Source organism: Strigops habroptila, chromosome 3 (assembly GCF_004027225.2).
Source record: "Strigops habroptila isolate Jane chromosome 3, bStrHab1.2.pri, whole genome shotgun sequence".
Taxonomy (NCBI): domain Eukaryota; kingdom Metazoa; phylum Chordata; class Aves; order Psittaciformes; family Psittacidae; genus Strigops; species Strigops habroptila.
Window position 1 is genome coordinate 79,793,745 of NC_044279.2, and position 12,084 is coordinate 79,805,828.

Here is a 12,084-nt window from a genome sequence, read left to right on the forward strand (position 1 = left end):
TCCACTGAGATAAGATCCCAAAACCTAAAGCCTGAAGGTTGGCAAAAGCTTACTGACATCACCTTTCTTGCTGCATCCAGGACAATAACCTACTGCTTGTCCCTGACCAATAGAAGCACAATGCTAGGGACTATGCTGAACTTCCAGCCACACGGTGTGAAGCAATATATTTCTGCAGGGGGTGTTCTCTTCTGAGCCACACATCGCCATGTGCGTATGTAGACATATGACAGACAAGGAGCCTATTCATCAATTGGTTACTCCCACTACAGGTATTTCTCGGCTTGTTGCTCAGAGTTTTCTGCAAGTTCAGACATGCAGTAGGGTTCCTGTGCTCCAATATGAGTTGGGTTATTATAGCTGTCTTTTGTTTAGTCAAATACAATACCCATTATTACAAACCCTCCTGTCTCTGTAAGTGAAGGGGTTGTGGGAGTGTAAAATCAGACTGATCTTGTCTTGGGTAGTCCTCGTGAACCAGCCTCTTCTCAGGTTACTATCTTGGGTACTATCTAAAATGAAAAATAGTCTGAACTGTGGCATTTCTAGTCAGAAGAAAGTCTTTCCTTTTCTTCTCTTTGGAAATACATTTCTATTTCCTCATATGTCCTCTGAAGTTGGCCAAAAATAGTTGTGGGCATGTCCTAGCTGTCTCTGCTTGGTCATGCATTAACAGATGCAGGTAAGTTCAAATCCTTCTGCTCAAATCTGGGTGGGGAAGACATGAACAAGCTGAAATTTGGAGGTTAAAACTGGCCTGTTTAGACATGTCCATAGTCTGCTTCATCACCAGCTACTCTGACTCTTGTGTCAAGTCACCCACAAACTTGGGTCTTCTCTCCAGAAAGACAGGGGACTTCACAAATAATTTCTATCATAGACAAACACCATTACCACTGGATAGGTTGAGGCACAAGATGTGTAACAACTCCCAGAACTCTCTTCCTGGGTGCTTTTCATGTGCATTTGAAGAAGGCTTGAGATAGGGTACGAGTTTCTGCACATCGCTAGCAGGAGGCTGTACAGCTTGAGAGTGACATTGGGGTCCAGGAAAAAAAGCAGACCAGCAATTCAGCAACATCAGGACTTGGAAAATTTTGGGAAGCAGCTGGATAGTTGTGCTAAACAGCTGAAGAATAGGGCATAGGATACTATGTCTCTTTATGAATTTTTGTCAATTTAGAACCTGGCTGATGTGAACCAAGTGCTTTAACACCCTCAAGAACCTGACCCCATGCTCTGACATTTCCCATCTTTCTAAATACGCCATCTTTCTAAATAAATAAATATGTTCCCAAATCTTTCAAATGTCTAAATTTGAAAGATTTGGAAACATAGCATCTTTTCATGTGGTAGCACTGTACATGCAGGTAAGCCTGAAAGGACACACTGATGTGTAAAACAACATTTATGATTACATGTCATGCCATTAATATTTTTGGGTACTGTCCTTAGGATGGACACAAGTGTGGGAACAGAGCTCTCTGCTTTCTTTGAGTTGGATTTAAATTTTGCTTTATTGAGGTACAAGACTAGTTTCTTCCATGACAATTTTGGTTTCTACCTTTTGAAAAAAAAAATGGCATTTTGAGAAAAGGATGTCATGAGGTGAGTGGCTCCCACCTCTTCCAATTCCGCTCAAAACCCAGAGGTTCTATCCCCAGCATTTCTGCCGCATCAGAAGCACCCCCTAAGCACAATACTTGACCCAAAAAGTCACACTAAAAGCAGTGTTTTCATGTTTGCAAGAGACCTCATGGTGACTTTTGCTGTAGATGGACACATGCTAAAGAATTAGCTATGATTCTGAAGATATTAAGGTGCCAAGCTGCTTTTCAGTGACCCCAAACTCCCCCTTGTTCTCCCATTCCTGTCACCAGCAAAGACTCTGTGAGCTTCAAGAAGGATCAGTCAGACTAGTTCAATCCACCTTCTTCAGCTGTGTACACTCTGCCTGCTACTAAACAAAAGCCTTTGTTTAATGCCATTTCGGTGAATGGCCGACTGCAAGACTGGTCAGATGGAAACTGATATGAAATGCAGATTCTTTCAAAAGCACAGCATTTAAATTTTGCTATAAATGTCAAAAACACTAGGCTGAGAGCGAGTGGCTGGTACAATCCAGCGGTATCTAGCAAAATCTGCATTTTATAGCCTTCTTTTACCTCTGTAACTCTCTTGCGTCCAGCACAACTAGTGACTCAAATTTTTTTCTCATGGAGCTTGATCATCTGAATTTGCTGATGCAGGAACTCAGGAGTTTGCTTAACCTCAATGTGAGTCAGACGAGTTGAACTATGTCCCACAGTCTCACTTCTTTGAGATTTTAATTTTATTTATTTGCCAGAAGTGAAAATAATGCTTCGAGGCTATTTGGCCTGGGTTCACTGTAGTTTATCTGTATATATTTCTCTAGCTCATGCAGTAAATTTGAGAAATTTGGCTACTTCCATGTCATGCTGTTTCACATTCTTCCCTCTTACATGTTGCTACATAAGAAATTTTACCTAGAGTTTATTTATGAGCTCTGTAAGAAAGCCTTGATTTTTAAATTATGTAAAATATTAGTTGTTGCTCAGCAGGTTACAGCAGAAACCTATCACATGCAGTAACAAGCATGAACCTTGCTATTGTTCCATCAGTTGTACACTATAATTTCTTTCTTATGTGTTTCATTTCTTGTCCATATGGCTGAGCCACCCTGCTCTTAGCATTACTTTACTAAAGGGGAACTCCTTCCTGTGGAAAGAACTGGTGAAAATTTACTTGATGTCATGAAGTAAAGAATAGACAAGAGGCAGAGCAAGTACAGAAGAAATCTCTAGAAAAGCCACATAAGCCTGAAAGACCAATTTGGGAGTGTGGGAGGGTTCTTCCTGTTGATGTTTCTGACAAGTCAATAGTAGCCATGTTAGTGTCATCCTTTGCCACCAGCAGTAGATGCAGCTTTTGGGTCCTATCTCAGCCAGTCAATAAAAAGGCTCAGTTCCTCTGAGCATTTTTCCAGTTCTTTGCAGTCTGTGTCATGCAACTATACATCTGAAAACTTTTTATCCACCTAAAGCATTGGGAAGGTGTAGTAAACCTTCGCTATTCTTTGAGACTGCAGTAAATACATGAAAACCTGAGCCAAAGGATTTTATTATTAAAATTGCCTATGAAAAGATGTAACAATTGACAGGAACTTCAGATGCTGAGTTTTTAGGATCATGTGAATCAATGAGACAAAATGGTAGGGGTTGCCTCTCATCTCCAAAAATATGTTTTTATTAGGTGCCAAATACAGTATGTTTACACTCAGTTCTCTAGTTTACACACAGGCCCTGGTCTTCCATATGTGTATATTTTCTGTAAAAACAATTCCTTGAAATGGTCTGTCTGTTTAAAAGCCTGATTCTATTTAGCAGGAGCATCTGGTTGCCAGGTAAGACTAGAAAATGCCTCCAACTCAGTGCATCCACATGAAACCTTTGGCACCTTGAGGAAGCCCTTGATCACTGCTGGAGGCTCTGCAGAGCTCATGGCCAATAGATTTGCCCTGCTGAATAGCCTGTCGCAGAGCAAACATATGCAGCATTACTTGCTCTGTTTCACTCTTCTTGATTTCTGCAATTTGTCGCCAACAATTAAGCTGCAGGGTTTTTTTCTTTTAACCTTTATTGCTTGCTGTAATCATCCATCATGACTTTTCTCTTTGTTGTCATGTGATGGTTTTCATTCTTGTTGACACTTAGTTTTGTTCAGTGTGAATGCTTGGAGGGGATTCAGTGACTTAGCATTGTTTGAGTTATGCTCCTACTGGTTTTGCCTCAAACAAACAGTGATGACACAGACTAGCACAATATGAGACGTGATCTTGTAAACAGTGGGAACAGTGAAACCATACATGCCCCTGGCTTTCATAGTTATGTAGCCCAGGAAGACTAGGTGAAACTTAGGAAGAAGACATAGAGCACTGAAACTGAATAAAATCAGCTGCGGTAGATTCTTACTTGTTTCTTGGATGTATGTGACTCTTACCTTTGATTATAAGAAGATGCCAACCCCTACATAGAATCATAGAATGGTTAGGGTTGGAAAGGACCTTCAGATCGTCTAGTTCCAACCCCCTTACCATGAGCAGGGACACCTCACACTAGACCATATCGCCCAAGTCTCTGTCCAACCTGGCCTTGAACACTGCCAGGGATGGAGCATTTACCACTTCTTAGGGCACCCTGTTCCAGTGCCTCACCACCCTCACAGTAAAGAACTTCTTCCTTATATCTAACCTAAACTTCCCCTGTTGAAGTTTGAACCCATCACCCCTTGTCCTATGGCTACAGTCCCTGATGAAGAGTCCCTCTCCTGCATCCTTGTAGGTCTCCTTCAGATACTGGAAGGCTGCTATGAGGTCTCCACGCAGCTTCTCTTCTCCAGGCTCAACAGCCATGGTTTTCTCAGCCTGTCTTCATACGGGAGGTGCTCCAGCTCCTTATCATCCTCGTGGCATCCTTTGGACTTGCTCCAGCAGCTCCATGTCCTTCTTATGTTGAGGACACCAGAACTGCACACAGTGCTCCAAGTGGGGTCTCACAAAAGAGGGGAGGATCACCTCCTTGGACCTGCTGGTCACACTTCTTTTGATTCATCCCAGCTCACAGTTGATTTCTGGGCTGCGAGCGCACACTGAAGCTGGCTCACGTTAAGCTTCTCATCAACCAACACCCCCAAGTCCTTCTCTGCAGGGCTGCTCTGGATCACTTCTCTGCCCACCCTGTAGCTGTGCCTGGGATTGCCCCGACCCAGGTTTAGGATCTTGCACTTCACATTGTTGGACTTCATGAGGTTGGCATTGGCCACCTCTGAAGCTTGTCAAGGTCCCTCTGGATCCCATCCTTTCCCTCCAGCTGCACCACACAGCTTGGCGTCATCGGCAAACTTGCTAAGGGCACACTCAGTCTGACTGTCCATGTCACCAACAAAAAGTCCATCACATAAAGTGATGGAATTAATTGCCAAAATTATAAAAAAAATTCCAACCTTTTCAACCATTTTAGTAACAAGTGGTCACTGTGTTCTGACATTAGATGCATTTCTGTGTTTCTGAAAACATGCTTCATGATTTTCAGTCAGTCTGGGATGCAAGTTATGACTAGCAGGCTTGCTAAATAATTATTTTCAAACTAATTCCAGACTTCTGATGTGATAGGGTTACCTGGACATTTTCTGTCTCTTCCATGAATATAAAGTCCTTCCAGTGTCAGTAGAGGGCTCACAAAATAGCTGAAAGAACTATAAGCCTGTTGGTATATACTGCAAGAAAAAAATAATGACTGGAAGCCAGAGCAAAGAGGAGCCAGAAGAATCAAGAAGCCAGCAAAGTGTGTTGAGGCTGAGGCCTTACATGCAGGAAGCTAGAAAGAGAGCACGTACGGCAGATAGTGTCTAGCTGCTCCTGCATTTTATTTTTGTCAGATAAAGAAAGAAGATTCACTGTGACTTTACTTTTTTATCCTCACTGTATCCTTAATGAAGCCACATTAGAGCATTCTGAACTCAGAGCAGTCCCTGGGGTACAGCCACTGATGCAGCTGGAGTGCAAATCACACAGACTGTGTATTCCCCAGGGACCCACCTCACCAGGGCTTTGGTCATTGTGCCTATCAATTTCTAGTGTCTGGATCCTACCGAAGCCAGTGTGAATCTTCCTTTCCACCTCCCTGGGTTTTGATAGAATTTGGAGTCTGCTGAACCTCCACACATGACTGGTAGGACCGACGGCTCTGCTGTCACAGCCAGATGTGCCATCAAGTTTTGTTCCCAGCTGACACACTCTGTCTTAGAATCAGTTGAGTCATGCTTTCTTACACTGATTGCTATAGTTAGAAAGATGCTTGAGGACCTTAAAACTACTATGAATCAATCTTCCCTTTAACTTCCAGTGTGAGAAAAGGTCACCCACTTCTTCCAGCAGTTCCAATGGGATCCATCTGCTGCAGTCTGTGGGAATGTGACAGGAGAGACTCTGGAGGCTTTCCTCAGAGGTGTGAACAGCCAGGACTCTACCACTGCACTCCCCTCAGGCTAGCAACTAGGGATGACATTAGATATGGATGTGATGCTCCAGTCACTCCCTCATCTCTACCCAGTGCTCTCCAGCAGACAGTTTTGCCTAGCACTGTTTGTTTATGAGGCAGTAGCCTTAAAATACACCTAGTTCTTTGCAGTGAGGACTTTCTCTGACTCCCTGTTTGCCTGAGGCCAGCTTATTTGCCCTGAGCTGGCTCAGAAGCCTCAACTGTTTAGAAAGATAATAGAAGATAATGAAGAATGACAGCTCTCCATCAAGGACACATCCTCCAGCTTGTTCTGTACAGTGCTTGATAGTTCAGTATAAAGCTGTAGAATATATTTTCACTAGAGACGAAGCAGAAATAGCCTTTATGTGTGGGGAATGAATCCACAAACTTTTCAGGCATAAGGTCAGGGGTTGAAGACACAAACAGGCTCTCTCTGGGGGGCATCCTTGAAGTAGTGCAATTAATATACCAAGTAACACAAGAGTATTGTTGTGCTGCCAAGTAGATAATAATGATAGATAAAGGGAGAGAAAGCTGCAGGCTCTGAATAGCATTTGCATGACTCCCATAATGTGCCTGGAACAAGTTCAATTTCTGGTATGTCGTGGTGGAAAGAAAAAGCCTTTGCACCCAACTGAAAAAAAAAATGGATTTAGAAGCTAGATGTTGGTCAGTAGCAAAAACCTCAGGACAATGCCCTCATACTCACAGAAGGACTGTAGCCTCCAACATCTGGTGTTACCAACTAGTTGCAAGAGACTCCTAAGTCCTCTTTTTCACATTTGAGCCCTAGCAATATCATGCCTACACAGAAGATAGACTTGAAAGAAATTAGCAGAAGTAGCACCTGCTCTTAAAGATTTAAGTCTCATTTCTTGGATTCATCTTCTATGAACTCTTGGTTCTGAAAACATCATTTTACAACCTTGAAGTGACTACATCAAGATCCACACTTCCCTTCTCTGAGCAGCTGGAACAGCAGTACAAAAAAAAATATGTCTGAGAAATTTCATTTGGCCCAGGTCCTTACCACAATGGTGCATTCATGTAACTATGTACAAAGAAGCATGGAAAGGCACTACCTTGCCACAGTTGCCTTCCCACAGACAGCCCAACCTGCTGTTCTGTGGAATGATTCAGATCTGTCATGTCAACAGTGGCTGCAACTCCACAGAAGGACTTTAGGAGTACAATTATGCCAGCAAAGCCCTTATAGGCTCTATAGTATGATGGCTGAGATCCCAAGGGGAAGCAAAACTCCTGGATGGCCCCTCTCAAATCCAGAGAAGAAGGGCAATCAACCAGGGAAGGCTACTCCTCTGTAAGCTAGTGGAGAGAAGGAGAGGAAAATGAGGGGGACTAACAGAGTCTCATGCACTTAGAAATCTGGTGTTACAAGGTATTTTTGAGGCATTTCTGCAGAATTAAATTAAAAAGCAGGGTTTCTATAACGCAGAGAAAAGCCACTGCAAAATGAAAGCCTCGGACACCTTCTTTCTAAATGTGATTGGCACAAGCTATCACTCAAATTTAAAGCAAATGTTTCTATGTACAGAGTGCAGAAGTTACAGCTTAGAAGACAGGAGAGTTGTGCATAACTGTGAAATAGAAATAAAGAGTTAGGATTTTCCTCTGAGGCTAAAAGGTCAGAGAATGGGTTTAGCAGTCTTCAGCGTGGTAGAGATGGCTGGCTTAGCCTGAAGTACCTTCCTGGTAGCCAGGAAGCAGTAGCCAGTAAATGCACAGTGACATCATGTCAGCTTTTGATAGCCAAGATGATTTCCAGCATCGGACGTTTAGGGAGGGAGCATGTAGCCAGCCAAATTGTCCCACCAGAGGAAAGGGCTTAACTAGCTATATTTTGGGAACTACATGCCAAATGTTCCCCTCCTGATGCTTCTTGTTAATTATTTTCTTTTATCTCTAATAAAAACTTAAATTACATTTACAAGTATGAAGAATGAGCATACTAAGTACTAAAGATTTTTTTGTGGAGCTTATTCAGATATTTTATCAGTGACCTCTTTACAGTTGAGTCCAACCCTTGCTGTTGCCTATCAAGACCACAAAGAAAGGAGGTTTGAATAACCATTGGTCCTGTCCATACAAGGACAGTAAAACTTCAGAGCACTCCCAAAAGTGCAGAGTAATTTGATAGCCAAACTGTATCTCTACGGTTATAGCTTAGCCCAAGCTCTTCTGAGTATTTAACTAGGAACACCAGCCTCCTCTCCCAGGTTTTGCGGGTGCAGTGACAGGACTTTAGGAGTACAAGAAGCCAGTTTCCAGCTTCATTTGCATTTGACTAGCACATTTGCCACCAAAACTGCACAGCAAAGTCTTAATTCTTTAGTTCACAGAGAACTTTTCCTGCTCAGACCTCAGCCTCTTCACATAGGAGGGTAAAAGTCACAGCTTTGAAAATAGGTTCTGGCTGACCCATCCACACTCACATGAGTCACTGGCATGACAGAATCCTTGCAACTGGATGCAAGGATGAAACAAAATGCACCCCTCCATACCCCCTCCCTCCCTGATCCCAGCCTCCCCTTCCCCACTTTTGTTGAAAGAAATTCCATCATTCATCAAAATCACTGCAAGCTGTGACTATTCCTCTAGGGATATACTTATTTTCTTTAATGAACTCCCTATCCTCTTAGCTTGCAGAGCTGCTAGAGAACTCTGTCAGGGCCCTCATGTCTTAGAACAATGAAAGAAATCTTGCATGCTTGACTGGAGACCCTATTGACCAAGCAGGACTTTACCTGTAGTTACCACGTTTCGGCATTGTTCCCCAACCACCTGGGCCAAACCAAGCATTTCGACCTTTACTATGCCTAAACAAATTGTTACGATCCAATCTGTTTAAAGAAGGTTTTATATGAAGCAGTCATAGTCAAAGTCATGGATCGCTTCAGTGATTTTCAGTTAATTTTCATAGCTGTAATGACCAAGTTTCTTTGCATTGCTCCTCCTTTGAATGCAGGAATTAACTTATTTACAAGAAAGATGGCAGTGTCTACACCACAAAGGCATGGCTACAGGTCTGGCAGACATATCCAGACTGCCAGCTGGGATGCTGCTAGGAAGGCAATCATGGAATTCCTCAAATGGGCTTTGCCAGAGGTCATGCCACTACCAACTGCAGTTCTCAGCTAGTTAGTTCAAAGTTGTTCTGCTAGGCTGTGCAAATTCTCACAGAATTCCCACTTTCTTCTCCTCCACTGCTCCAGTCAAGCACAAAGAATAGTTGGGTGATGGCAATAAACTGCAAGAGTAAGAAGGAGTACCATAATTAAATGAAATGTGAGCAGCCACAAATACTGCAAAAGCAAGAAAAAAACATGAAGCTCTTGGAATTTTCCTAGAGCCATTTTATGACTCCGACAGGAAAGAAATCGGGCTCTTTGCAGTAATAGTGAATGAAATTTGAGGCTAGGTCATTCCTTGACACAGAAATCTCTGTGACCAGTTTTATGGAAAAAAAAAATAAAAAATGCAGTTGAGTAGTATTACTATAATTTATCATAATCAGACAGCTTTTATTTGTAAAGATAAGCTTTTACTGATAGAATGTATCTAGTGCCTCTAATAAACCAAACCACAGCTGTAAAGACAAAATTTTTACATTCCAACTACACCTGCAGCAGGGCTTCTTAATTGGCAGAAAACAATCTATACTCAGCTGGTGGGTATAGATTAACAAAGTTAACTAAATCAACCAGCTGCTTCTGCTACTGTCAAAGGTCCCTCTCATTGCTCTCCACCTGCAAACACACAGATCTAGCCAAGTTGTGCTACTACTAAACAGGACTAGCTGAGGTCTGAAGTTATAGCTTAGGTGACATTCAAAATTAGGCTGGCAAACAACACATTTTGAGTCAGGAATGCAAGATAAGCCATCTGTATACAGATATTTCTCCAACATTGCTTCATAGTTCCTTATATATGCCCAGAAAGTTCAACGAGCTTTTCCAAAATCTCCTGGGAAGGAATCATGGTGTTGCTACAAAGGACAGCAGCCTTGAAACCTATCTCCAAGAAATCTCAGTGACAGAGGATTAAGGAGAGAATCTTATATGCCTTCTACGTGAGTATGTGTGGGGAGGAGGATTAGGTTGATTTAGGTGCCAGTCATCTGAATTAAATCTATGAGGAAAGAACAGAACCCCAAATACAGTATCTTGACCTGGTGGTGGAGTAGCATCTCTAATTTCTCTACAAAGCAATCTTCACAAGCTTCTTGCACATATACAGGTGAGTTGAACAAAATGGGTAGGATCTGAAAAGCAAGAAGATGCAGCTAGAGAAAACAAAACCAAAACCACCCCAATAAACCAAACCAAACCAACCAACCAACCAAAAAACATTAACAAAAACCAAACATTGATGGTATTGTAAATATCTGTCCTGGGAACAACCCTTTTGTTGTATCAAGTGGAATGTTCTTTGATATTCCTGTGAAAGACAAATGATTATATGTTATAGTCAAAAAAAAGGGATGACCTCTAGTTTCCTTTGTTGTGATAAGATGTTGTGGCTGTATTTGACTGCAAACGTATTAGTCCTATAACTTCTTTATTCCAGATAATTGCATTTCTTGTGTGCTTATTTCATTACTAGATGCACCTTTTCCATTTCGGTCACTGGAGACATTAAACTAGTGCAATAAGTTATTCGGATGTAGGATCCATGGGTCATTTTTGGCCTGCACCTGGTTACCATTCAGAAGGCATATATGCACAGAAGACATTTTTCCTAGTGTCAGTTCTTGGAGATACTAGAGTGGACTTTCCAACCAAAGCCACAATCCGATTAATATTTGGGCCCAAAAACCTGCTCATTATAACCGTAAATTATACACAGCTACTGTCCTCAATCTATACAACCTTTAAATGTTACCTAACCCAGTTGATCTTTTGATTAAACTTTCAAAAGTAGCTTCAGAATGCTTCTTGCTGCATAAGGATGTGGACTGTGATGATTATGAAATTGGCTTGTTTGGGATGAATACTTTATTATGTTGTAATAAATTCATAGCTACCTGAAAAATCCAGGAAGAACAAGAACATGAAATAGTGATCATCTGCTTTTTTTACAATGTCAACTCCAGTTCAAGCCTTCATCAATGGATTTCTCTTTTTGATAGCTCCTGGTCTGGGTATTCCATTGCAGAGAAAATCAAGCCTGATCCCTAGTGAAGCTCCTGGTCTGTAGAAGCTGTTAGAAAACCTCTTTGATAGAAATGACAGGGAGATGGTCTTTCAGAGCAGAACATCAGACTGTTGTCTCTGGTCTAAACAACCACATCATGCCGCAGAGAGACTCTGGGGACCACCTGTTGCTGCTGCCCTGTTCCAGTTTCATATGGTTTGACATTTCAGTGAAAAATTGGAAGACGTAAGAAAAGAAAGTATCAGAGCTGCCCTATGTGGCAGGTGCTACTATCACACACAAGCAAGAAACCAGAAGAGACAGTCACATAATGTATGAGGAAATTAGAGAAAAGCATTCTCACATGCAAGTACTCTGCCTTTGAAGCCGTATCTCTCTGGCTTCAGGTCTACAAAATTTAATCATGTTGATAACATACAGTGGTGGGTTGACCCCAGCCAGCAGCCAAGCACCCATCCTGTCTTTCGCTAGCTGCTCTTTACATGGGGATTGGGGGATAAAAGGAGGGTGAAAAGACTCGTGGGTTGAGACAAAGACAGTTTAATACAGAAAACAAAAGGTGCACATGAAATAGAAGAAAAAGAGGAATTTATTCACTGCTTCCCATTGGCACGCAGATGTCCAGCCACTTACTGAGAAGTAGGGCCTCAGTGCATGTAGTGGTTGCTTCAGAAGACAAACGCCATAACTGTAAATGTCCTCACTTCTCCTCCTTTTCCCCACCTTCTATTGCTGAGCATGATGTCATATGGTATGGGATATCCCTTTGGTCAGCTTGGGTCAACTGTCTTGGCTGTGTCCCTTCCCAATTTCTTGTCCACCCCCACTTTACTGGTTTTTGGGTGGG